The 26,684-nt window shown below is 46.0% G+C and overlaps 1 long non-coding RNA gene across 3 annotated transcripts; it reads left to right on the top strand.

Annotated features, from left to right (window-relative positions):
- Positions 1 to 2,577: 2,577 nt before the first annotated feature.
- On the top strand, positions 2,578 to 19,412 carry LOC120095890 (uncharacterized). Of its 3 annotated transcripts, XR_015634222.1 has the most exons (6): positions 2,673 to 3,029; positions 5,022 to 5,119; positions 10,606 to 10,688; positions 15,601 to 15,758; positions 18,037 to 18,355; positions 19,084 to 19,412. It is a non-coding gene; the product is annotated as an uncharacterized LOC120095890 (long non-coding RNA). The 3 variants fall into 3 exon arrangements; XR_015634221.1 differs by lacking the exons at positions 5,022 to 5,119; positions 10,606 to 10,688 and adding an exon at positions 8,177 to 8,333 and having other exon boundaries at positions 2,585 to 3,029; XR_015634220.1 differs by lacking the exons at positions 5,022 to 5,119; positions 10,606 to 10,688 and having other exon boundaries at positions 2,578 to 3,029.
- Positions 19,413 to 26,684: the final 7,272 nt, after the last annotated feature.

Genomic DNA, 26,684 nt, shown 5'->3' with positions numbered 1-26,684 from the left:
GGGCTGAGGAGCGGGGAGGGGGACTTGTGAGGGCGGGTCCAGGAGGGAGGCAGATCAGTGGGGGCCAAAATTGGAACAACTCAGCACATACAGTTTCAGAGACCAGCAATGAATGACAGGGGCTGGCCCAACCCTTCTCAGGTCTACAACAGAGCTGACAGAGCAGTGGGAAGCTCCTTTACCAAGGTCTTGTGCTACTGCTCCTGGCTTGGCTTGAGGAAGAGTCCAAGTGCTAAATCTTCCTAGACGACTCTACAGGAGGAGGAGGAACAGGAAGGCTGCAGTCGCCTGCTGTGGTTAGAATTCTGTCTCTTCTTTGCAAGGCCAGGAAGGGGTCCGTCTGTAGCAGGGTTCAGGGAGATCCGGGGAGAGACCAATTGGGATCTAAGCCCTTTGCTTTCTCATGGACACAGACTAAGCCTGGGTCCTTCTCCTAACTTCTCTGGAAAGTTAGGAGACTTGAGACGGAGTTCCCACGGCAGCTCGGTCCGCGGAGGAAAGTCACACGTGCCAACTGGCGTCATCACTGTCCTTTTTGCAGTCAAAAAGATGCTCAGCAACTTTGATGGATTCAGCTGTGAAGTACTCAGAGGAGAGTCAAGAGAACAATGTAAATATGGGGAGCGCCAGGCATTCCCCCAAATAAGCATATGCTTGCAGCATGAGTCTTTCCACAGCCCCATCCCCAGCCTCCATATTGTGAGCATCTTGCACACCAGTGTTTAAAGCCACATTATGTCTTTTCGGTAGAACCTGACCTCAAAACACAAGCCAAGCCGAGTGTTTCTGTGGGTGCTCTGCCACAGACTGCCATCTGTTCTCGTGCTGGAGGGAAGCTGGCTGCGTGGTATTTACGGGCACGCCGCTTTTCAGCTAACTTCCCACCTCCCCGAGGATTTCCCCTGTCCCTCAAGGGTGACTTTGGTTGTACTCGATTTTCTCCTAAATGCTGATTTGGGAATCCAGCCACGATGCTGTACGAAACATAACTGAAACGTGTGGTGTGGCCTTGCTACTGAGCTGTGCGCTCCATCGTGTCGTGTTTCTGTCGCAGTGTCCAGCACGCTGCATCTGTGGGACCAGGAGTGCATGGAGAATTCTGCCAGAGGACAGCTGAGATTGGGCTCCGGATGGGCCTCGATCCCTCTCCCGGAGATGATCTGATTATTTTACCTCAAAGCCGGGTCAAAGTGACAATAATGGTATCTTCTAATACTTCTTTGGAGTGTTCAATCTAACAACTGAATGCTCTCGTCGAAACACAAACAGTGGACACCCACATACGTTGCATCAGGCTGTGAACTTGGACCTTTCATGAGAATCACACAGTAAAACTCAGTTCACTCGGGGCTGGGGATTTAGCTCAGTGGTAGAGCGCTTACCTAGGAAGCGCAAGGCCCTGGGTTCGGTCCCCAGCTCCGAAAAAAAGAACCAAAAAAAAACAAAACAAAACAAAAAAAACACAAAAAACAAAACAAACAAACAAAAAAAAAACCAACTCAGTTCACTTGATGAAGGATCTGTGTGAATGGATGAGTGAAGCCATATGCCTCCTCCACCAGGTAACTATGCAAGCCCTTCCCCCTTGACTCCCAGGGTCCCACTAACACACAGAAGACTCCGGAACTGAATTTGCAAGTCACAACTTAAGCCTCTTAGCTTTGACCTTGTTCTTTCATTCCTGACTTGGATTCCTTCCTGAGGGTGTCCTTAGAGGGCTACATTCACAGAAAGGAGGTTTTTGTCTTCTTTCTATATGTCCTATACCGAAGATAGTTAACAGGAATGGGGCAGTACTAGGGGCCCACCAGGATCTCAGTATAAGGGTCAATACCCTGAATCTGTTAGAAGAGAAAGAAATACGTTTCAACTTACAGGCAAAGATAAAGAGGAACTCAGTGGCACAGAATGGGACCAACGACTGAGTAGGGGAAGCTCATGAAACTAAAAAGCTTATGCACAGCCAAGGACACCACCATTTGAGTGAAGACACAGGCTGGAGAATGGGGAAGAATCTTTACCATCTATATCTGAGAGAGGGTCAGTATCTAGAACATGCAAAGAACTCAGAAACTTAAACATCGAGAAAAGAAAACAATGCAATCAAAAATTGGAGCATGGGGTTGGGGATTTAGCTCAGCGGTAGAGCGCTTGCCTAGCAAACGCAAGGCCCTGGGTTCGGTCCCCAGCTCCGAAAAAAAGAAAAAAAAAATTGGAGCATGGAGCCAAACAGAATTCTCAAAAGAAGACACGCAGATGGCCGAGAAATACATAAATCTGGGTGTTCGACTTTCTTAGCCATGACAAAATGCAAATTAGGACTACTCTGGGATTTCATCTTGCCCTGGTCAGAATGGCTGAGATTAAAAATAAAACGAAAGAAAATAAAATAAGACCACTGGCCTAGATGTGTGGAAAAGGAAGCCATTCACTGTCCGCCGTTGCTAGGACTGCAAATACTGTGGGAACTGGCGTAGAGACTCTCACCGAAACCGAAGGTAGATTTACTACAGGACCCAGCCACACCCCTTCTGGGCGCATGCGCCGGATCATCAAACCCCTACTGCAGAGATCGCTGCTCTACGTTCTTTGTTGTCCAATTGAGCCAGGAAATAGAAAAAGCCTAGTGTAGGGTGGCTGAATCTTACCGGAAGTCTTCCCAGCTGGAGATTACTTCCGCATGTGACTGTACATAGCCGTCTACATAATAAATATGTGGTGCATTTACTCCAGGCATGGCATAGTGAGGTATCAAGCTGGTGCTGCCTCCTTGCTGCCTTTCTTTCTTCCTGAATCAAGAGACAGGAAGGGAGATTTCCAAAACCAGACAGCACCGCGAGTTGTCTCCGAGGCAGGGGCAACTCTCAGTTCTCTGGTGCCTGCAGGTTCCTGGCAGCTGAAGCCTCTGAGGGCCCTCCCGGCACGGGCCATCTCCAGAGACTGAGAAGTGCAGCCAATCCCCTCTGCCAACACAAAAAGCTGCAAAGGTGTGGGAAGTGTAAACGAAACGCACTGTCGCCTCTGTCAAAGTAAGTATATAAAACAGGAATTTCTGTCTTTAAAGAAGTTTGTGGAGTCAACATTTGGCCACAATGTCTCTTGATCCAACATTTTCCTGAAGTCAAAATATAACTTCAAACTTTGTGGTGGTTTGAATGGGTACGGCCCCCATAGATTCGAGTATTTCAATGTTTGGCTCACAGGGAATGGCACCATCAGGAGGTTTGGCCTTGATGGAGTGGGCGTGGCCTTGTCGGCGGAAGTGTCTCGCTGTGGGGGTGGGGCTTTGAGGTCTATGCTCAAATCGCACTCTACCCAATGTGGGATTAGTGTCGCCTTCTGCTGCCTGCTCATCAAGATGTAGAACTCTCAGCTCCTTCTCCAGCACCTTGTGTGCCTGCATGCTGCCATGATGATAACGGACTGAATCTCTAAACCTGTAAACTGTAAGCCAGCCCCAATGAAATGTCCTTCATAAGGGTTGCCGAGGTCATGATGTCTCCTCACAGCAATAAAACCTTAACTAAGACAAACTTCATTCTCCCCGGCAACTGGACTCTTTTGAATTAGCTAATTCTGGAAGAATGTGAGGCTGTGTTCTCTGCTCAGAATGAGGCTTGGGCCCCACAGAGCTGGGATTAAAAGCCCAGTGGACCCCTGCTGGGTGTGCTTGATGCTATTTACTTTACGTGTTTGTGTGTGAGCCTGAGTGTATGTGCACCGAAAGCGTGCAGTGCCAGCAGAAGTCAGAATCGGGCATCGGATCACTCACAACTGAAGTTACAGATGGTTGTGAGTTGCCTTGTAGATGCTGGGAACCAAGCCAGGTCCTTTGAAAGAGCAGCCAGTGTTCCGAGCCATCTCTCCAGCCCCTGCTGGCTGGGTACTGAGCAACTTTGGAACCTTAAGCAGAGGAACACATTTGCTTTGCTGAGATGTTCTGTATCATGTGACCATTTATGGAGGAGACCACAGATCCATTCCTAACAAAGGGAACAGTATTGAGGGCCTTAAGCGGTGTGTGTGTGTGTGTGTGTGTGTGTGTGTGTGTGTGTGTGTGTGTTGTGAGCTTCCCATTCTTACAGGAGAAGCACAACAAAACCTGTGACCGAGTCTGGTCCTCAGCCTGAAAAGCATGGCATTTATGTCTTTGACCATTCTGTGAAGGAGTCCTCCAAGAACAGCAAAGCATTCTCACAAGCAATTCTTGGGGGCACAATTGTTTCCACTCAGAGACAGTGAGTTTGAGCCAGTTGTGAAAGGAGACCCCCAGATCCTTAGCATGTTTCCAGGAGGGGCGTCAATGCCCTGGCTTCCCTGGAGGTCAGTTCACGAAGCTGGCGGTCATTAAGATGGGCTTGAGAGGTGGCTCAGTGTCAGAGTGCCTGCTGCTCTTCCAGACAACACAGTCCTGTTCCCAGCAACCACATCAGGAGGCTCACAGCAGCCGAAACTCCAGTTCCAGGGCGTCCTCCCCACACTCTTCCCACAACGGAAGCCTCCAGTAGGTTTCCATAGACGTTTTTGAAAGTCTTTAGTTGGGGTTGGGGATTTAGTTCAGCGGTAGAGCGCTTGCCTAGCGAGCGCAAGGCCCTGGGTTCGGTCCCCAGCCCCGAAAAAAAAAGAAAAAAAAAAAAAAAGAAAGTCTTTAGTTTTGTTTATCTCTCCTGCACCCCGACGTCTGCCCTACTCCCCCGTCCCCATCCCCACTTAAGCTACCCCTCTATCGTGACCTGTGTTAATTCTCCCTCCATTGAACGTGCCTCCCTCCCGTTCAGCCTCTTTCCACTTTCTATAGGTGCTTCAATTTGAATAGAAGTTTAAAGGCTCAAAGCCAAGATACTTGTATGAGAAAGAGCATTTGCTGTTTGTCTTTCTGAGCCTGGGTTACCTCACTCCACGCGATGGTGGGTTTTCTGTTCATTTTCCAGTTTTACCCATTTACCTGCAATTTTCATAGCATCGTTTTTCTTTACAGTCAAATAGAATTCTATTGTGACTATGGGCTTTATTTTCCTCAGGTACTCAAACACTTGATGGATGTCTAGGATGATTCCATCCCTGGCTGTTTTGAACTGAACAGCAGTGAACTTGGAGGAGTAAATGCCTGAGCTTTGCAGTAAGAAACAGAGTCCTTAAGGCCCTGGGTTCAGTCCCCAGCTCTGAAAAAAAACAAAAAAACAAACAAACAAAAAAAACCAAACAGAGTCCTTTGGGTACACCAAGCATGGTATCACCAGTTCGTGTGATATCATTTCTAGTTTTGGGGGACCCCCATACTGATTTGCAGAGTCATTTCACCAGTTTGTACAGCACTAACAATGAGGGCTCCTCTACCCCACAACCTTGCCAACATTTTTTTCTCCTGATCTTAGGCTTTCTGACTGAGGTAAGATGAGATCTCAAATTAGTTTTTCATTTGTATGTTCCTGATGGCTAAGGATAGCAAATACTTTTTAATAAGAAAAAGATTTTTTTCAGCCTTCTATATGTTCTTCTATATGTCTTCCTTTGAGATCTCTATTCAGTTCTGTGCCTCAATTTTGAATTATGTTTTATTGGTGTTTTGTTTTTTATTTAGCTTTGTGTGTGTGCGAGTTTGTGTATTGAGTGAGTGTGTATGTGTCTGTGTGTGCATGTGCATGTTAGTGTGCATGTGCATATGTGTGTGTAAGTTTGTGTCTGTGTGTCTGTATGTGCATGTGTATCTGTGTGTGCACATATGTGTGTGTCTGTCTGTGTGTGTGTGTCTGTGTGTGTGCCTGTGTGAGTGTGTGTGTCTGTGTGTGTCTGTCTGTGTGAGTGTGTGTGTGTATGTGTGTGTGTCTGTGTGTGTATGTGTGTGTGTCTGTGTGTGTATGTGTGTCTGTGTGTGTATGTGTGTCTGTGTGAGTGTGTGTCTGTGTGTGTGTCTGTGTGAGTGTGTGTGAATGAGTGTGTGTGTGAGTGAGTGTGTATGTGTCTGTGTGTGTGAGTGAGTGTGTGTCTGTGAGTGAGTGTGTATGTGTCTGTGTGTCTGTGTGTGTGTCTGTGTGAGTGAGTGTGTGAGAGTGTGTGTGTGTGTCTGTGTGAGGGTGTGTGTATGTGTGTGTGTCTGTGTGAGTGAGTGTGTGTGAGTGAGTGTGTGAGTGAGTGTGTGTGAGTGAGTGTGTATGTGTCTGTGTGTGTGTCTGTGTGAGTGAGTGTGTCTGTGTGAGTGAGTGTGTATGTGTCTGTGTGTGTGTCTGTGTGTGTGTCTGTGAGAGTCAGTGTGTGAGTGTGTGTGTGTTTTGTGTGTGTGTGTGTGTGTGTGTGTGTGTGTGTGTGTGCAGTTGTTTCTGTATTGAGGTGATGCATCCAGTCTTAGCTGAGCTGGGACCATGTTTGATACCCTAATCACACATAAACACATAATCACCACAAGACTGAATTTCAAGCACTATCCCGTTCATAGAGATCCCTGAGACAGCACAGTAAAAAACAAAACAAAACAAAACAAAACAAAAAAACTGTAGTGGGTTTGGCTCAATGCTTGTATTCTAATGTTATTTTGGGTCCCCAAAATTGTTTGCACAAGAGAGTCTGTGCTTAAGACCGTGCCCCAGTTGGCTCTGATTGGTAAATGAAGATGCCGGCAGCCAATGACTGGGCAGGGCAGACAGAGGCGGGACTTTAGGATTCCTGGGATTGGGACTGGGAGGAAGTTTGAGAAGGAGAGGAGAAGGAGAAGTTGGGAGAGTGTGGAGGAGAGGAGAAAAAAACCCATGCCTGAGAATAACGCAGGACAGAGAGGCATGGTCGCCGTGTGAAGGAGCCAGGAGAGCCCAGCCCAGCTGGGCAGCCCTCTGGGTCCAGAGCAGCCAAGATGGAGCACAGAATTTAGTAAGTAGTAGCTCAGAATCATCAGTGGGAGGAAGTGGAGGTTAGGCACTGGCCTAGCTATTGAGCTGTATATCATGTATTTGATAGGCATATATGATAGGCACATATAGCTGTGTTTGATAGGCATATCAGAATATAAAGGCTATGGCGTGTGTCTTTCATTGAGGCAGGTAGCAAACCCGACAATGGGATTTATTAATTATTTAATTCAGAAACGGCCAACATGACGGCTCCATGATAAATATGGTTAAGCTTTTTACTGTAGATATGAGAGAGAGAACCGCCAGAGGCATCTGGAAGAAGAGGGAGGCTATGTCTGGAAGACTGGACAATAATGGACATAGCTAGGGCTGGGGAAGCTAGGGTGGGGGAGGAGAGTGGAGATTGCAAGAGACAGAGAACAGAGAGTAGTGGGTATGACCATACATGGGACAGTTAGATCATGTTAGTGTAATGATGACCTGGTTATTGTTCTCATTTAGAAATTAATCATGGCATAGGAGATATGATTGTGTGTCAAGTTGACAAAGGGTGGACTTGTGGTAGCTATTCTTAATTGTCACGATGTCTTTATCTGGAGTTAACTAAAACCCAAATGGCTGGGTACATCTGTGAGGGATTTTCTTTTCTAAATTTAATCATTTGGGAATGAGAAGACTCACTTCTCATCTGGGTCTCTGAGGTGAGAAGATTAACCTTTGACCCAGATCTTTGGAGATGGAAAGATCCACCTTTAATCTTGACCACACCCTCTGCCAGCAGCCTAGATAAAGGACATAAGGAAGCTTGCTCTCTGCCTGCTTGCTGTCACTCTCCCTGGCTAGTCCATTCCTTCACTCGCATTAGAGCCCATTTCTTACGAATTATGACATATGTTGAAGACCAGCTGAGACTTCCAGCCTCATGGACTGAGTAATGCTGCATTCTTGGACCTCCTGATCAAAGGCAGCCATCTTTGGATTAGCTGGACCACAGCCTGTGAATTATTCTAGAACATCCTCTCTATCTATATTTAGAGATTCCTTCTCTAAGTTCTGTTCCTCTAGAGAACCCTGACTCATGAGAAGAGTGAAAGTGTGACTAATGAGAATTGCAGAGTCAGGGTGAAATCTTTGCTGTTACAAGGGGAACAAATGGGTACCTGTGAGAAGAGAAGTCTGGGGAAGTGAGAAGGGCCAGGAACATAGCAAGTGCTTGTGAGTAGGCACTGAGGGAGCCTGGAGGCCATGTGGGCTTTCATATGCAGCCACAGGTATGTGTCTATGGAGGCACATGTTCCTCTTCCCGGAGGTAAGGGAATGACTCCTTTTAACAGATGGGAACCAGTTTCACAAGTTCCCGTGGAGCGCTGGCTTTTACCTAAACCTCAGAAACCCCCAATACTTCGGGTTGAGCTCATTTCTGGATACACGGACTGCCTTTTGGAGTGTGGGGAACTGGAATTCTCTTTGGACCTGACACCAACCAACACTGTAAGTCTAGACACTCACATCCCATAGGAAAAACACAAGTAACAGAAAAACCAAGATGGCGCATCTCCTCCAAACATCAGCTCCTGAAGCAGTAATAAGTTAACTTGCTCTAAACTCCCCGGTGGATGGGTGGGTGTGCGTCCGCGCTCCTCGATACCCACCCCAATGTTCTGGATTCCCAAAAGAAAGACACACTTACACCCTTATATTTTAAATACCTTACACAGCCGGGCCACTCCCTAACTCCTCATGGCTAACACACCCTCCCCTCCGATATTCATGAGTTAATGCTTACTAACTCTGTGTTTTATCTTTGTTGCCCCCGGACCCTGCTGGGCAGTGCTCCTGGATCCACTTTCCCCCTGCACTTTCCCCCCTGTTGGCTGTCTCTCCCTCCTGTACTTTTCCGGAATCTCCGACATCCTTATTACAGCGGAATCCTCTCGTCCTCCTTCCTCAGTCCCTTCCCAGGAATCCTAAAAGTCCCACCGCTGTCTCCTTGCCCAGCTGTTGGCCACCGATAACTTTATTGACCTGTCAGAATCAACTGGGAACGTGCTCCATTTAGTCCTATGTGCGGGACACTACGAAGAGGTTTATGGGTAACATAATTAGAACGAGAACACAGGCCGCTGTGAGCACTCCTACAGTAATGCTGTCCCCAGGAAGACGCGTGAGAGGACACAAGGGGATGAACTCAGGGCATCAATTATAAATATGTTCAAGGCTCTCAGAGAAGATATGTCTACCCGACGCCTTACCCAGAGGAAAACTGCATATATAGCTGTAAAATAATTCCACAGATGCAGCATGATAGGTAGGAGGAAGCTTCCTGACAGGACAGGTTAGTCAGCTTGGTGTGAGTTATTCATGAGCAACTCAGGAGGAATCTTTGTCATCCCCCTAACTGCACCTGGGCACTGGGAGGAATACATACATACATATATATGTGTGTGTGTGTGTGTGTGTGTGTGTGTGTGTGTGTGTGTGTATGTATGTGTATTTATATGTATGTGTATATATATGTATGTGTATATATATGTATGTGTATGTACATGTACACACGCATGATTCTCAGCCAACAGTTGTTTTCAGCATGCGAAGGGTAGCACAATTTCCTATCCAACTCAGCAAGGGGGAATCTGGAGTGTTGCTATATAATATAAAAAAATAAAAAAAAGTATGGTGTCTTTTATCCTGCTAGATCTAGCACCACAGTGCCCCAAGGTATCTGCTAGACATCTTGGAGGAAACACATCCCAACTCCACAGCGGTCCAGTGTCTCCTGCCGCCGCACACTTTGCTATACTCAAATTGTCACATAAAAGAACACACAACACAATAATCTTTGACCCAATTGATAAGATATAATTGCCCACCTAAACATACAAAGCCCGGTACCATCCATCCCTTAGGAACATTATTAACAACGTGTAAATACACAGAGCGGAAGCTTAACGTCAGCCTCCATTGTCCTGCCACCACGGCTTCTCTCTCTCTCTCTCTCTCTCTCTCTCTCTCTCTCTCTCTCTCTCTCCTTTCCGTTCCAGTCTCCTCCTCTTCCTTCAAACTTCTCTCCCGCCCATCCTTCCTTCTCCTCCAATGACAGGCCTCCTTCTATCCTGTACCTGCCCCCCACCTGTATTTTACAAATTCAATGGGGAGAAGGTTCTGGTGAAGTCACCTGAGTTCTGAGTATGTGACTAGGCAGCTGTCCTTGGGGCAGTGGAATTAGCATCAAAATACAGATAACTCCAGGGCAAACCACAACACTGGTGGTTGTTAAAAAATCCTGTCCTGGGTTTCTTTACCCACTAGGTTCCAATGCAAAAATCTTTTCCTTCTGGATGCTTCTTTGTCAGTGACCTGGGAGGAGTAAACATCTACTGGCAGCTGACCTGGCCCGGTTTATTTAGTACACATACTGAGGCTATTGAGTCAGTGCTGTCACCTTAGAAGTGAGGAAGCTGAGAGGAATGAGGTTGAGCGTCTTGTTCGTCTTGTTCGTAGGGACGGGCTGGAGGTGCGGTGTCCCTGACCCACTTGCTGTTATGCCAGACTGATGTATTGTGGGCATGAGCGTCTCAGGACCCACACGCATCTGAATCAGCCTTCACCAGCTGGTAGCAGCTGTCGGCTGTCAGGAAATTACTTCCCTCACTGCCACAGTCAAGTGGGAGGTGTTAGCATTGGAGTGTGAGAGAACGACACCATGGTGCTACTTGAAAATTGATTATCTCTAAATTACTTTCTGTGTTACATTATCCCACAGGTTGTGGCAAGAATAGCCAGCTCGTCATGATACCAGTTTTGATGTTGTTCAGAGGACACACGGATGAAATCTTTCTTTCAAGTGTATGCTGCTCTCCTCCTGGGACATTTTCCTTTGGGCAGTGGGGGAGCTCAGGCACTGTGTGTGTCTCTGTTGACACCTCACTGTGAGCATGCTGGGATTGTACACATATGCTGCGGCATCCATCTTTATGTGGGTTCTGGGGACCTACACTCAGGTACTCGTGAGAGCATGGTTCTGGTCTGCTTTTTATCACTTTGATACAACAATGACTAAAGTCAACTTGGAGAAGAAGGGGTTTATTTGGCTGTCAGGTTACAGTTCATCATCCAGGGAAGCCAGGGCAGGAACCTGGAGGCAGGAACTGAGACAGGGACCAGGAGGAACACTGCCTATAGTTTATTTCACTGTTTCTGTCCAGCTACCTTTCCTATAGAGCGTAGGCCCACCTGCCTAGGGAATTGTACAACCCTCGGTGGGCTGAGCTCTTTCCACATCAAGTTATAATCAAGAAAATGCCCCACAGACCTGGCCCAGTCCTGTCAGATAGGGGCAAATCCGCAGCAGAGGCTCTTTCTTCCCAGGTCCCTCAAGTCTACAACTGAAGCTAAGTGTGACTCCCACAGAGCCATCTTCTCAGCCCCTCTGGTTAACTCTTAATTCCTCACTCCTTTATCGTCTTTTTCAGATGTCTATCAACCCAAGTAAGGCCTAACTGTTTCTTCCCTGGCACCATGCAGAAGCCTTTCACGCAAGTTATTGCAGTAGCCATCATGTCTTTTTCAATCTCTCTTTCTCTTTGTGCTTGAATTGCCTCTTCCTTAGTCAGGCTTTCCTTCTCAGCCTCATGGCACATCAGCTCCCTAATGAGTCTTTCTGCACGGAGTTCCGTAGAAAAGTAAGCCTCGTTAGCACCCCTGTTTGCAAAGCCTTCCAAGGTTCTGTCCTGTGGAGGAGTCAGGATCTCAGATGCTCTGTTTGATGTGCCATTATTGTCCTTGCGTCATTTCCAGGCATGTCCTCTGCTGTCCCCCAGAAACACTCCAGTCCACTGACATGCCCAGTCCTCGGCCCTCAGCTGTCACCAGCTTACCTGTGCCGTGTACTGCCTTTGTCCGCAGTGTTCCTCATCCGTCCGTCCACCTTCAATTTCCTTCCACCCTCCAAATGCTTTACGATTTCGTCTTGCACACACTCTCCATTTCCTACGTGGCGCTAGTTCATCTTCTCTTTCTTTTGAGCATTATCCAGCTGGCCTCTGCTTTTTGTGTTTCGACCTAATGCCGTTCCAGCTTTATAAGACGCAAAAGCAGTACATAGTGTATATTGCTGTGGTTTCGATTTGAAGCATTGCCCCAAAGGACCCTTAGCCTTCGGTACCATTGAGAGGGGCTGGAATCTTGAGGCGACAGGACCTAGCCATTCCTCCTTTCACTTCCTGACCTTATCAAGCACACAACTTCGTTTTGAGCTTCAGTCACGATGCACCGTGCTTCCACAAGCTCAAACAATAGAGCCGAGTAACCAGCTAGGGATGTGCATCCCGGCCCTCCCTGCTGGGAGGATCCCAGCCAGCCACGTGATCAGAATAAAACAAGCCACAAGCTTACAGTGTTGCCACACTAGAGCTTCCAGAGCGCTAGGAGGGGTCTCAGTTACATTTTCAACCGACAGCACTTTCAACTTATGATGAGTCTGCAGAGGTGTATCTCACCCTAGATCAAGCTGCGTGTACACTGTTAGCCAATCAGGTAGCAAGCACACGAGGTAAGAACTGAGGTCTCCCGCCTCGCCTGTGCCATCTAAGGGAAAGATTTATTAGCATTATTGAGATTTCGGGGACACTTTGTGCATTGCGATGTCATTTCAAAAACCTTATTTTGTTTTATGTATATGCGTGTTTTGCTCACTTAAGTATCTAGGCACCACTTGTGTTCTTAGTGTCCACAGAGGCCAGAAGAGAGCATCGAACCTTCTGGAACTGGAGTGAACTCCATGTGGGTGCTGGGAACGGAACCCAGATCTTCAGAAAGAGCAGTGGCTGGGTCACCTCTCCAGCTCCCTGCAATGACATTTCAAATGCATTTGGTCAGTGGAAAGAGAAGCTAACTTTCTGAGGGTCATAGAAAACTTGACACCAGACTTCCTATCCAAGTAATAAATCCAATTAAGAGTATGTGGTTTTTTTTTTTTTAAACAGATGTGATATTGGTTTTTCATTTTTTTTCTGCTGGTTGTTTCCAGGCAACCTTGAACTCGTCAAATACTAAAGTATAAACAAAGATCGTGAAATGCATGGCCTTGCTTTGAAAAATCCTGCTCTCGACAGGCTAGATACACGATTCCACTTTATGACTAGACAGTCGTTAAAGGTCACTTCCTTTCCTCATATTGATTTTTCTTGGTTTATTTTAATATGAAAACCTCAGCCAGGGAAGAATTTTTCATTTCAAATAATTTGAACCCCAGCTTCACTCTTGTGACAGCTTGAGAAATTGTTTGAACTTTCTATGCTTTGATTTCTCTCTCTCTCTCTGTCTCTCTCATAGTCATACTCGGTGAGGCGCTGGGTGCCAGGAGGCTGACGAGGTAATGGCCTGATAACAGTACTGTTTATCACTGCCGTCACTATAAGCCTCATGGTAAGGGCCCAGGGGAAACACAACTCTTGCTATCTCTGATGCTGGGAGTCTGCACACTTCCCTCGCCTTTGGTCTGGGCTGCCTGCCACGGTCAGTAATAAGCATGCAGTTTCAGCCGGTTCCTGGGGCACACATTCTGCAATTTGTGCTTTCTTTCATGAAGTAAAGTTAGAATGATCGAATCAACTTTTCTTCCTTCCGGATTCTTAGTCACATGCAAGCACGTCACCCCCTTTTACCCTAAGCCTGAGATAATTTTTCCCCTCCTAGGAGGCTGGACCAGGGAACCCTGGATGGTGGTGTGTTGTTGGTGTTGATGGTGGCTTTTGATGGTGGTGTGATGGTTGGTCGTGGAGTTATCTATTTTGATGTTAATTGCACTGCCCCAAGGACTGTTGTCTAGACACGTACTCAGGACTCAGGTGACTTCACCAGAACCTTCTCCCCATTGAATTTGTAAAATACAGGTGAGGGGTTGGTACAGGATAGAAGGAGGCCTGTCATTGGAGGAGAAGGATGGTCGAGAAAGAAGTTTGAAGGAAGAGGAGGAGACTGGAAGGAAGAGAGAGGAGAAAGAGAGAGGAGGGAGAGGGTGAGGAGCCATGACAGGTGACGTTTAGGTGGGCAATTATATCTTACCATTTGGGTCAAAGATTATTGTGTTGCGTGTTGTTTTATGTCACAGTTTAAGTGTAGGAAAGTGTGTGGTGGCAGGAGACACTGGGCCGCCTCAGAGTTGGGATGTGTTTCCTCCAAGATACCTAACAGATCTCTTGGGGCACTGAGGTGCTAGACCTAGCGGGATAAAAGACAACCATACTTTTTTTATTTTGTATATTTTACAACAACAGCAGTGAGCATAGCTCCTGGCAAGTTTCAAGCAAATGAAATAGACGCATGATGTTGACCTTGGCGTTGAGCCCTGATCACCATCCAGAGCTGCATTCGGAAGCTTCCAGGCACCCATGAGCACAGCAAAGGAACAACCATCTCTCCTGTGACAATCGCCAGACTCCTTCCTTCTCGGGGTGGCACTGGGGTAGAACAGATAACGCATTAAAGTGAATGAATCCACCTCAGCTCGTCACTGTTTTTGCAAATCCTGGGGAGGCTCAGACAAATCTCATGATTGGCAGGAAAGGATCTCTGTAAGGAGAGAGAGCATGCTAGCGCAAACCTGTAACCTCAGCACTCGGGAGGCTGAGTTGGGGGGATAGAGTCTGGATTTCACCGTGAGTTTGAGGTTGCCCTGGATGACAGCATGAGATCCTGTCTCTGGAAGCCCTCAAGCAGAAAATAAGAACAAAGGAAAGATGGACCATTAGATCCATTAAAGCACTGCCTCTTGCCCACAAGGTAGAGTCATTATATCTCACCAAGAAATGCCATTTCAGAAGGAAACGTGTATTTTTTCTGCTATGACATAACGTCATTTTTTTGTGTGTGTGTGAGTAAAGTAAGATTTGAGCTTTTAGGACAAAAGATGGCTATTGGGCAACCCCAGTAGGATGGAACTACCAGTTTCCCAATACGCCAGTTAAAGACACGTGAACCAAACTTTCCAAAAACCAACCAATGCTACCAGTATTAAAGAGTGTACAGGGCTGACTGGTGGAGTAGAACTTCATGGCTGTGGGAAATTGGAAGCGTATACATTTGGAGCAGTTTTCCTCAGCCTTGTCTCAAGTCTTTTTCACAGTCCAATTAAGTATCTTAGATGAATGGTATTCTCATGGGATCTTTGGAGTACTCAGAGTCTTTTAAGTACAAGGTCATGTCGTCTGCGAAAAGGGCAAATTCTACGTCTTCCTTTTTCTATCTGGCTTGTTTTTTCCCCCCTCCTCTTGTCTTATCGACCTGGGTGACTTCAAGTACTGTCTTGAGTAAGAGAGGAGAAGGGGCACCTCCTTCTCTCTTTCAGAGCCACATGTTTAGTTTTCCTCATTGAGCATCATCGTGCGAACGATAAGGTTGCCCTGTTTGACCTTAGTTCCCTTGGATCTTTTATCGCGAAGGGATGTAGAATTATGTCAAAATTCCTTCTCAGCATCCGTTGATGTGATTGCGTGATTTCTATCCAAGCACCCTATTACCCGTCTTGATTTGCATATTTCAAACCAAATCTGCATCCCCGAGATGAAATTAACACTGCGCACGTTCATTTCCCCCAGAGTCTTCTACTCTTCTAAACGACTGTTTTCAAAGCACTCCCCCAGTGACTGGGTTCCGGTGGAACCTGGGTTAGCTCCTCGTTCTCGTCTTTGATGTTCTTTTTACTGAGTTCTTTGTTTCCGTGTTCATTTGCGGCTTTGATCTGTCGTTTCCCTTCTAGGCCATGACCCTATCTACCCAGGAGTAATGCTGCCTTCATGGAACGAGCTGAACTCCTTTCTGTTTTATGCGACCTTTGAAGGAACTTTGTTAGCCCTCCTTTGAAAGTCTGGCAGGACTCATCAGGATCTGTCTGCGCCTGAGTGTTTCTTACATAAGGTAATTTTCATTAAAGCTCAAAACTCATTGATGGTTGTGGCTGTTTGTGCTGTTTATATCCCTTTGCTTACGTTCAGTAGATCACATGTGTCTACAAACTCATGCATTTCGCAGAGTCTTCTAGTTTCCTAAAGTATGTTTTCAACGTATTCCCTAATGGCTGGGTTCCAATGGAACCTGTAATAACTCTTCGTATTCATCCTTGATTTTATTAACTTAGGTCTTCTCTCTTCTTCTGTTAGCTAATTAGAGACAATGCTCATCAAGTTTGGTTGTTTTTCCCTGTCCAACTATTTGATTTATTCTACGTTTTTTTTTTTTTTTTTGCACTTTAGTCTCAGCTTCATTAATTTCTGTCATGACCTTTAATATTTCTTGCATCTACTGTTTAGTGTTTGATTTGTTCCCGTTTCTCTCAGACACGGGGTGCATCATTAGGGCTGTTTACTGAAGTCAATTCTGTGTTGTTTTTCTTTTTTAAAGTAAGCACTCAAAGTTACAAACTGCTTTGCTTAGAACTGCTTAAACTCTATCCCAAAGGGTCTGTAAAGTTATAGTTTCAGTTTTTACTAGACTCTAGGAACGTTCCAGTGCCCTCCCTTATTTCTTCAATGGCTGACCCCTGGTTACTCCCGAGTGTGCTGTTAAGTCTTCAGGCAGTACATCGTTTGTACTTTATCCCACAACTTTTCGTTTTGTTTCACTAAGGTCTGGTAAGTTGTACGGACCTGGCCTGATCCTTTTGCATTTGGTAAGACTTGATCTGTGGCCGGTAGGGTTATGTGTTTAGAGAAGGTCCCGAGGGTGGATGAAGAGGTGTGTTCTGTGTGTTGGATACTCTGTCACCTGTGTGTTTTCTTTGTTAATGTTTGGTTTGAAAATCCTATCTGGAGTCGAGAGTGGGGCACGAGAATCACCCACTGTCACTGTGCACTGCCTATCTAACCTATCATGTCCATTCGCGTTTGTCTCTTGAGACTAGAAGCCCCAGCGTCTGGTTCATCTATGCTTACAATCATTGTATTTTCTCAATGAATTCTTCCCTCTGCTAATATACGGGGGCTTTGTGTTCCAGTTTGTTTTCTGCTCTTGTGATAAAAATGCGCTGACAAAAAGAAAGGGTTCCTTTGTCTTACGGTTCCAGGTTACAGCTCATTATTGTGGGGATTGAAAGCATCACACCCACAGCCCAGAGCAGAAAGAGCAAACACAGGCATCCCCACATCCCCGAATCCCTGCATCCCCGCATCCCCGCATCCCTGCATCCCCACTTCCCTGCATCCCTACATCCCTGCATCCCCGCATCCCTGCATCCCCACTTCCCTGCATCCCTACATCCCTGCATCCCCACAGCCCCACATCCCCGCATCCCCGCATCCCCGCATCCCTGCATCCCCACTTCCCTGCATCCCTACATCCCTGCATCCCCCCAGCCCCACATCCCTGCATCCCCGCATCCCTGCTTGCCCACTTGCTGCTCCACAAGCTTTCTTCATGCATTACAGTTCAAACTTCAAAATCAAACCAAACCAAAACACTCCACATTTTAAACGTTGTGTGCATTCTGGTATATGATAGTGTAGGGTTTTGGGATGTATATTTTATTTCCCTCCTAGAAGATTTCCTCTATGTTAATTAATTTTTAAAGAACAGTTCTGATGTGTCCATCCCTGGTAGACTATGATGGTTATTCTTGGTTGTCAATATATCTGGAATGAACTAAAACCCCAAAATTGGAGGGACACATCTGTGATGGCTTTTTGTTTAATTTGAGGTGGGAAGAACTATTTTTAATCCAGATCTTTGAGGTGGGAAGACAAACCTTTGGCCTCTGCCTTTTCACTCCTCTTGGCCTCAGACTAACTCTGGCATCATTTTTAATCTTGTGGCTCCTTCTCATTCTCTGGCTCATTCTGTCGTCACTGGTGTCTAGCTCGTTTTCTCTTTTCAACCTGCCTCTGAAAAACTCTCCCAGTTAATCTGCCTCCTCCTTTCTCTCTGTGCTGCTCACTCTTAAGTAGCCTTTCTCCTCTCTGCTCTTGTGAGAGTTAGGCATAGCCCATTCTGTCAAGTCTTTCTCTGATTCATCACTTCGCCCACCACTCAATTAGCCATCACTTTCAAACATGGGTGCTTCCTTCTACACACTAACTTTACCTTCGTTGTTTGGGACTAACGGTGTGTCCTAAGGGTGTGTCTGTATTCCAGCAGAGGGATTAAAGGTGTGAGCTAAGGCTGAGCCACACTGTGACTGGAAACAGTTTTTTTTTTTTTCTAGTAGACAACAGAAACTCAGGGTTCAGAATGTGAGCAAATATCCTGCAACAGGAAGAATTTCCTCTTCTTTAATCACCGCTAACCACACCTGCTGCCGGAAGTCTATGCAAGGACACGGGAGGAGGAAGCTTTGGCTCTTCGCCTGCTTGTCTTGCCTTGTTAACAAGTCCACTCCTTCACTGGCATTAGAGCCCACTTCTTCAGGATTCCAGTATCTATGAAGACTGACTGAGACGCCCAGCCCTGTGGACTGAACAACTACTGGATTTTTGACCTTCCATTCACAGGCAGCCATTGTTGGATTAGTTGGACTACAGCCTGTAAGTTATTCTAATAAATCATTCACACACACACAGACACACACATGCACACACACATGTGCGCATGCACATGCAAACACTCACACACATACATGCACACACAAGCACATGCGCACATGTACACACACATGCACACACACACACATGAGAGCATACACACACACTGACACATGCACACACGTACGTGCACACACGTGCGCATACTCACACACATACAGGCACACACACGCACACACATGCACACGTGGCACACACACACACACACATTTGTTCTATGAGTTCTGTTCCTCTAGAGAACACTGACTAATACATGGAACCAACATGGATAACTAAGCACTAAGAAAATTCTAGTGGGGTTGGGGATTTAGCTCAGTGGTAGATCGCTTGCCTAGCAAGCATAAGGCCCTGGGTTCGGTCCCCAGCTCCGGAAAAAAAAAAAAGAAAATTCTAGCATTTTATTTCACGAAGGGCTGGTTTGGCCATTCCGCATCTAGCTTTTTGTTTTGTTCTGTTTTGTTTTTGTCTTTTAGACAGGGTCTTACTACAAATCCCTGTGTGGCTTGGGCTTTGCAATGCAGGCCAAGCTTGCCTTGAACTCATGTAGGTTCACCTATCTTCGGCTTCCGATTAAGCCCGTGTGTCACCATGTCAAGACCTCTGCTGCTACTTCCTTCCACGTTGCATGAGTCCTTACCGTCTCACGAGTGTTTCTTTTTCACTTCTCTCAGCAGGAAACCTGTCATAACCAATACGTCCACTTCATGGCAGTTGCTTCATGCCTACCTTCTCCTCCGTGTGGGAGCTTCAGAAAGCTGGGCGAGCGCCTGCCTTCTCATGGAGCTCTGGACACACGGCATCCAAGACAAAATGGAGCAGAATGGACACCGGTGGTATCAATACTATCCGAGGATGGGAGATTGGTATAGAAAGGGAGAAGCTGCCTGACAAGAGTCCAGAAGGCTTGCCAAGATGGCCAAATTCTGGTTCAAATGATCCAGCTGTGTAAAAATGGTTTTGTTAAGACTTAAATCGTATGATCTGGGAGGGAATCTACCCACTGTCTTTGTTGCACTTCTTTTTTTTTTTTTTAAGATTTATTCATTTATTTATATAAGTACACTGTAGCTGTCTTCAGACACACCAGAAGAGGGCATCGGATCTCTTTACAGATGGTTGTGAGCCACCATGTGGTTGCTGGGAATTGAACTCATGACCTCTGGAAGAGCAGTCGGGTGCTCTTAACCGCTGAGCCATCTCTCCAGCCCCTTTGTTGCACTTCTTTAAAGGGTATATATGTGAGACGTTCTTGTTGTTAGGACTTGAGCTCTTGGGAGTCACAGTCCACTGTGTGGGGAAACCATCATCAGCTTCTTTGTTGCTCCCACTGCAAGGCGCATGCAGACCAAACATTACCCCAGTTGCTATCATCTACAGAACTCTTATTAACATAACTACTCTTTTAAAGTTAATCTTTATTAACTTAAAAGGAATTTATTTATTTTTACTCTGTGCCTTTGGGTGTTTTGCCTGCATGTATGTGTGCGTACCATGTGTAAGCCTGGCGTCTGTGGAGCCAAGAGAGGGCGTCAGATCCTCTGGAACTGGAGTTACAGATGGTGGTGAGCTGTCATGTGAGTACTGGGAACAGAACCCAGGTCCTCTACAAGAGCAGCCAACAACCTTATCTCTGAGCCACCTCTCCAATCCATGCCCTATGGATTGCTTATTTATGTTCAAGTTGAACTACACACTTTGTCTGCTTTATTCACAAGTTTACGACCGTGCCTAGAAGACACCTTTATACCTGTTTTACAGATCAAGGCTGCTAAAGCTATTCAATACAGATAATAAGCAATAGAGCCTCTCCCTCCCTCTCTCTCTCTCTCTCTCTCTCTCTCTCTCTCTCTCTCTCTCTAAGACAGGGTGTCTCTGAAACTCAGTCTATAAACCAGAAGAATTACTTACCTCTGCCTCCAGAGTGCCGAAATGAAAGGTGTTTGCCGCCACTGCCCACCGATAATGGGGTGAGTTTAAACCCAGTAGTTTTAAGTAATCTTTCCTGGGACTGACTGTACAGAAACTGGTGTTTTTATACTGTCAGCATGTGGCTTGTGTACACCAACAGTCCTACCAAGTGGAGATATAAAGAGTTAATCTTTCGGGTCTGTTTTGCTGTAAAATTTTGCAAGGGGAAGAATGAGGAAAGGAAAAACACACCTGCTGGCATGGCGCTGTCCGCGGTCCTGAAAAGGAAGCTCGCCAATAAGGCTTTAATAAGCTTATCAAAGGAAGGAACAGGGGAAGGCAGAAACGCCTGTGTTAATAAAGATCTCGCTGCTATTCCCTGGGTCTTTAAAGTAATTAAGCATCCTCTCCTCCACTGCTGAGTGTGAGGTTTATTAAACAGATCAAGCCAGTGCTGACTGAAGGTGTGGGCAGATTTGCTCAGACGTCTCTACCACCACACTCCCAAAAAACTCCTCACTTTGATGCCAGTAAGGAATGTGTGCTTACACTTTTGAATAAAAGTTTTCGAATCTGAATTAAAGATCGTTTTATGTGACATGTGTTCTTGGGGGTTGACTTTCCAAATGTCACCCAAGATACCAAGATTAATTTAAGGAGCTCTCTGTGAAGCCACATAAATCCTGTTGTTTGTAGCCACGTTCACTTGCACCTTCCATTTATTCATAAGAAGGCATTACTTCACGTATGTTCACATCAAAGGACGGAAAAATACTGTACAAATGCTGATATAAGCAAGAGTTTCATTTTCACCTTAATTGTTTAAAACATTTATTTATTTATTTATTTATTTATTTATTGAACGTAATGTACACACTGCTATATGCACATGGAGGTCAGAGGAAAACTTGAGGGAGTGGGTTCTCTCCTTTCGACATTTAGGTCCTAGGTGTCAAACTCAAGTAGTCAAGTCAAGTGGCTAAATCCACTAGCCATCTCGCTGTCCCTAGTAGCACTTTTTGAAAAGATGGAGTTGATGCAGGATATGTGGAAACATTTAAGCTAAGCATGCCTCCTATGTCTTTCTGTCAATCATGGCTTGTTACAGAATCTTGAAACACTGTTTCTTATCATCCTCAACATGGCCCCTACTGTGTAACTCACAAAATCACATTAATAAATAACCTGGGATCTTGACCTCTTTTTCACTCCAACATGATTGACAAGTTTTTTTTCAAAAATGGTCATAAGGAGATGGGGCTGGAGTGATGGCTTAGTAGTTAAGAGCACTGACTCTTCCAGAGGACCTGGGTTCAATCCCCAGCACCAACATGTCAGCTTACAACTGTTTGCAACTTGAGTTCTGGAGTTCCATTCTCTTCAAACAGATACACATGAAGGCAAAATACCAATGTGCATAACATAAAAATAATTAATTTTTAAAAGATATAAGGAGATTTTGCCTACTAAATACATTAAAAGACTCTCTCTAAATATACATATATATATATATATATATATCACCCAGAACTCATTATAAACTATAGCCTACATATATGCTAATAAGTGTACATTTGACCATAATAAAAGTTCAATTCTAAAAGGAACAAATAGTAAAAAGGTATTATCTAGGTTCACTTATGGTTATTTGAGAATGTTCTCTCTCTCTCTGTCTCTCTCTCTCTCTCTGTCTCTGTCTCTCTCTCTCTCTCTCTCTGTGTGTGTGTGTGTGTGTGTGTGTGTGTGTGTGTGTGTGTGTACTCAAGTGGTAGCTTCACATATGGGAGGGGCTCTTTCAAATAAACCCGGATATATATATATTTGAGGGTGAGACTATTTGCATGAGACCGGAGATCATCTACACTTCCTCCTTCTGGAGGTTGAACCTGAACAGTTTGCAAAGAGAAGTCTTCAATCTTTGAAGCAAACTAAGATGGGAATTCCTAAGCCAACCTACAGTCCGGGCTTATCCAGCTCTAAAGACTGGAACAAACTGTAGGAAGGTAGAAACGTTTTTCTTTCGATTTTTTTGACACAGGGTTTCTCTGTGTAGCCCTGGATGATCTGGAACTCACTCTGTAGACCAGGATGGCCTTGAACTCACAGAGACCCACCTGCTTCTGCTTTCTGAGCACTGGAATTAAAGGTGTGCACCACCTCTGGCCATTGATGGAAACATTCTCAATCCGTGGGTGGAAAGACAGATCACAGAGCTGGAGGCCTGGGGTTTTGCACTGGGCTCTTTGGGTTCCCAGAGCATTTGTAGTTTAGGAGAGAGTGGAAGCAGTAACCTAGACAGGGCAACATCTTCCCAAGAGACTGCAACTGCAGCAGAAACTACTAGAAGGAGCGGTGAGTCCCCAGAACTCAAGGTAGATGCATGGGGCTGTCCAAGCTGGGGCAGCAACCAGCTCGTGCAGAGTGAACAAACACCAGGGATGGCAGCAAGGGTCTGAGGAATGCATCCATCGCTCATCCGGGATAGGTGGAAGAGCTCCCAGCTCCATGAAGTTGACGTGTGTCTCTGGCTGCACTACGGGAAGATCAGACATTTGCCTGAATATTTGTCTTAGGCTGTCTGCAAGGGTGTTTCAAACAAGAAATACATAGGTTTACAATAGGAGGGAAACAAGGAAAGATTTGGGTCTATATGAGCAGTTGGTGGATTGGTCAAAGGAAAGGGAATGGCAGAAAAAAGAGAGGGAGGGATAAAGGAGGGGAGAAAAGTGGGAGACAGAGAGAGAGAGTGTGTGTCCTGGTTAGTTTGTTGTCAATTTGACACAAGCTAGAGTCATTTGGAAAGAGGGAACCTCAATTGAGAAAAGCCTCCAAGTTTCTCCAACAATTTATTGATTAATGATTGGGATATGTGACAGCTCATCCCACTGTGGGCAGTGCTGTGCCTGGGCCGGTGGACCTAATTTGTAATAACAAAGCAGGCTAAGCAAGCCACAAGGAGCAATCCAGTAAGCAGCATCCCTCTATGGCCTCTGCCTCAGTTCCTACCCTGAGTTCCTGTCCTGACATCCCTGTATGTCAGAGTATGACCTCAGAGTTGTAAGGTGAAATGCAAGTTTCCTCCCCAACTTGTTTTTAGTCATGGCATTTTATCACAATAATTAACCCTAACTAGAAAGAGGTGGGGAGAAAAGACCAGAATCATGCATGGGGATGTCTCCCTGTGTTCCAGCATAGGGTGGGGGTATGTGGGTGTGGGGTAGAAGTGGGAGAAGGGATGGGTGGGGGTAGGGGTAAGGTGGGAAGGGGGCAGGGGTGGTAGTGGGGTGGAGTGGGAATGGGGTTGGGGCAGGGATGGGGTGGGGGTGGGAGTAGGGTGGGCTGAGGCAGGATGATCGCAAGGCAAGTTTAAACTACATCTCCACATGAAGCAAACATCTGCTGATGATGACATCTGCTGCTGCTGATTCACTTTCCCCCAATGCTGCCTTAGTTGTGGGAAGATGCTGAAGTCCTGAGTGAATGTGTCTTTCCCTGGTCCAAACACAGAGGCCGAGAGCATGCGCAGGAGCCATCCAGCCCAGCTCCCTCCTCCTTGACAACTGCAGCCTGGAATCTGCTCTCCTCCAGAGAGCCTCCACTAAGATGAGCTCGCCCACTTCCTCATTATGCCATCTATAATCAAGGTCTTTTCAGCCATATCCCATGGCTCCGTGCAAGCACATGGCACACCGAATCCCAACTTTCCATTCCCCGTGACCCGAGTCAGGTCAAGCGCCAAGCCTTGGCATCTCAGCGTCCATATTGAGAACTTAGGTCATCTGAGGGGTTAAAGGAAAGATGAATATTAGGATGAGAGCCTAAACTGCCCTTGATAGGCTCCTCCTTTGAACTGTCATCTCTCAACTGCTGCTACTATTTAGAGGGGTACTGTGGAATCTTTAAGAGGCGGCCTACCTGGTAGAACTGGGTCACTAGAAGCAAGCCTTTAAAGTTGTATAACCAAGTTTCTACTGCTTGCTCTGCCTCCTGGTCAGCTGTGATGTGAACGGCCTCTGCCATACGCTCCTGCCTCCATAAACCCAAAGAAACCCTGAGTTAAACCCCATCCGACCTTGTTTATAGTCTTCCCATCGGGTAGTGTCCTGCAGTAACGTGCACTAAGACGCTGAGCCTCCTGAATGGCCTATTAACAGTCTACTAGGACATTGGAAAGGTTCATAAAAGTCTTGTGGATTTTCTGTGCGAACATTTTCACAAGCAGACGTGCGTCTGATTGCACACACAGCCACTCAGGCGTCCGCGTGTGATTTTTCCCCTCCTGGCATGTCCTTGCATAGTCACGGCTTATTAGAATTTAATTGGCTGCGTTAGGTGACTGCTCTGTGGTAATCTGTTAAGGAGACTCTCTTGCAGGGAAGAACAATGCAGCTTCCAAAGTAGTCTGAGAAGCCACCACACCCAGAGAGACTCAGGTCAGTGAGTGGACTCTCTGAGTAGAACCCTTGGCAGCTCATTCTAGTTTTCTCCTCTGTTTTGAGAAACACCCTGTTCAAAAACATGAAGAAGGAGAGGACTTATTTAGGGAAGTCAGGGCAGGTGCTCAAGCTGGGAACTGGAAAGCAGGAGCCAAAGCAGAGAATGTGTCTGCCTGATAGGATTCATGTCCCCAAACTTCCACAGCCTTTGAAACAGCACCACCAATGTTTAGGGACCAAGTGGTCAAATTCATGAACCTTGGGGGAAGGTTCCCAATTCAGATAGTGACTTGGGGAACCACAGGCTCTTTCCTCAGTCCCCAGAAAGCATCACCCTCCTTTCTGTCTCTGGGTATCTCTGTAAGTGGAATCGATGAGGCATTCGTCCTTTTGGCTAGTTTGTTCCCTTCATTTAATATCCACAGCAGTGACCCATGTTGTGGCATGCATGAGAATGCCCTGCTCCTTAAAGCTGACTAGCATTCCATTGCTCTCCAGCCTATCGAACTTCTATCAGGCTACAGAGGATATGATTGGATTGCATCCCATAACCGTTCTGGGAATGGTCCTTTTATAGAGGCAACCTCCCAAATGGTTTGAAAATTGTATCCGTCTGTGGATGGTTTCAGGTCGTTCATAGTCTCAGTTTGTGAACAGAATGAGGTAAACTACCATTGTATGTATAGAACCCATATCGTGTGAATGGGTTTTCTCCCATGGACATATAGTGGCTTGCTTTGGCCTTTGGGTTATAGATAAGGACGTACTGTGAGTGTGAATACATCATCTCTCCCTCCCACCCCTCTCTCGGCTCCCCTCCTTCACTCTGCCCCACCAAGATGTGACAGTTAGAGATTGATTAACACCAAGAGGAGACTGGAGAACCATTAACACCTTGGTGCAAATGTGTTTGAAGTGCTAGCTGTAAACGAGGCATTGCTTTCTAAAAATTAGGCCAAAGCGAAGCAGCGCATGGATGTGAACATCGCATTACCGTTTTTTTTTTTTGTTGTTGTTGTTGTTGTTGTTGTTGTTTTGTTTTTTTCTTTTCATTTAAGGTCTCTGAGCACATGCTGCTTACAGGACCTGCCAAAGCTCTTTTACCAATGATAACACAGCCCCGTCTCCCACTATACTGGATCATAATAATCTTCTTGCTTCTGCATCTGCTTCTTCTCTTCCTCCTTCTCCCCCTCCTCCTCTTCCTCCTCCCCCCTCCTCCTTCATGTTTATGTTCTTTAGGACTTTCATGCATGCATACAATGAAGTATGACCACACCCACCACTCATCTTCCCTTCCAACTCCCCCTTTCTGTCCCTATTCTTATTTCTCTGTCTCCTTTCCCTCCTCTTCTCTTTTGATAACCTAATAAATCCAATTAGTACCTCTCATATGTACATGGATGTGTGGCTACCCACTGGACTGTGGGAAACTTACCAGTGACCCCGCCCTTAAGACACCGCTTTCAACCACAGCTGCTATCAGCTGTCAATCAATTGGAGTGAGGCTTGAACAGCGGCTTCCTGATCTTTTTCAGAACCTGGGCTTCTGCACATCTTGTGTTGGTAACTAGAGATGCTGTTCATGAGTTTGATAACCATGTCTTATCCAGAAGACAGTGCACACACACACACACACACACACACACACACACACACACACACCCTGAAGTAAGATATGACATCCTTCTGCTGCATGCCCAGGATTGGAATACCAGGCTCACACAGCTATGCGAGGTTTCTTTTGTTTGTTTGAGAAACCTAAAGTCTGCACTCCAAAACGGCTTCACTTATTTGCTCTCCCCACCAACTCTCTGTCTGACAATTATCCATTCTAACGGAATGAAATCGACTCTTAAAGACATTTTAATCTGTATTTTCTTGATGGCTAAGAACACTGAGCATTTAAAAACAAACAAAAAACCCCA

Source organism: Rattus norvegicus, chromosome 12, assembly GCF_021556685.1.
Source record: "Rattus norvegicus strain SHRSP/BbbUtx chromosome 12, alternate assembly SHRSP_T2T, whole genome shotgun sequence".
Lineage (NCBI taxonomy): Eukaryota > Metazoa > Chordata > Mammalia > Rodentia > Muridae > Rattus > Rattus norvegicus.
The sequence above is the reverse complement of the archived record's forward strand: the minus strand, read 5'-3'. Positions and strand labels throughout refer to the sequence as shown.